This window comes from Egretta garzetta, unplaced genomic scaffold (assembly GCF_000687185.1).
Source record: "Egretta garzetta isolate BGI_Z169 unplaced genomic scaffold, ASM68718v1 scaffold389, whole genome shotgun sequence".
Classification (NCBI taxonomy): Eukaryota; Metazoa; Chordata; class Aves; order Pelecaniformes; family Ardeidae; genus Egretta; species Egretta garzetta.
The window spans coordinates 208,758-209,253 of record NW_009260766.1 but is presented as its reverse complement, the minus strand read 5'-3'; the positions used below and the strand labels follow the sequence as shown (position 1 = coordinate 209,253).

The following is a 496-nucleotide window of genomic DNA, read 5'->3' as shown; positions in this document are numbered from 1 at the left end:
GGTTTTTTTCCTCTGAAGGATAGGCTGCCCCGGTACAGTTATTTCAGAAAGCTCGTCTTCTGTCACTGTGACTGCATTTCCCAGACTGTCCTTTTCTGTTTGGCTGTAACAGGATTGAATTGGGGTATTTCATTTTCTGTTCTGAATGTTGTTGTTGGAGCCAGCCTGGCTGCATGGTCAGACATCCCATTCCTCCGGCAAGCCTGCGCTCGTTCTCGGGCTGACGGCTGAACGTGCTCCCCGCTTAGGCGAGCCTGCACCGGAGCCTGCGGTTCCGTTTTGGCTCGAGGGACTGCACAGACGTTCTCTGGAATTTTACGTCGGGTTTTGAGGCTCTGCAAATTTGCCTTATTAGGGCAATTAGCGCGAGTCTGATTATTTTGTGTGTAGCGAGAGGAGGAGAGCTGCACGTACGCGCCTGGTTGCCCGACGGTGACGCGGGTATTCCGCGCCCCGGCCGCTGCACGCCCGGCGAGCGCTCGCCGTCCCGGCCGGG

At 56.7% G+C, this 496-nt stretch overlaps 1 protein-coding gene across 1 annotated transcript in view; it reads left to right on the top strand.

Annotated features, from left to right (window-relative positions):
- CAMTA1 (calmodulin binding transcription activator 1) overlaps positions 1-496 on the top strand; it is a 330,506-nt gene that overhangs the window by 293,663 nt on the left and 36,347 nt on the right. The window lies entirely within an intron of this gene.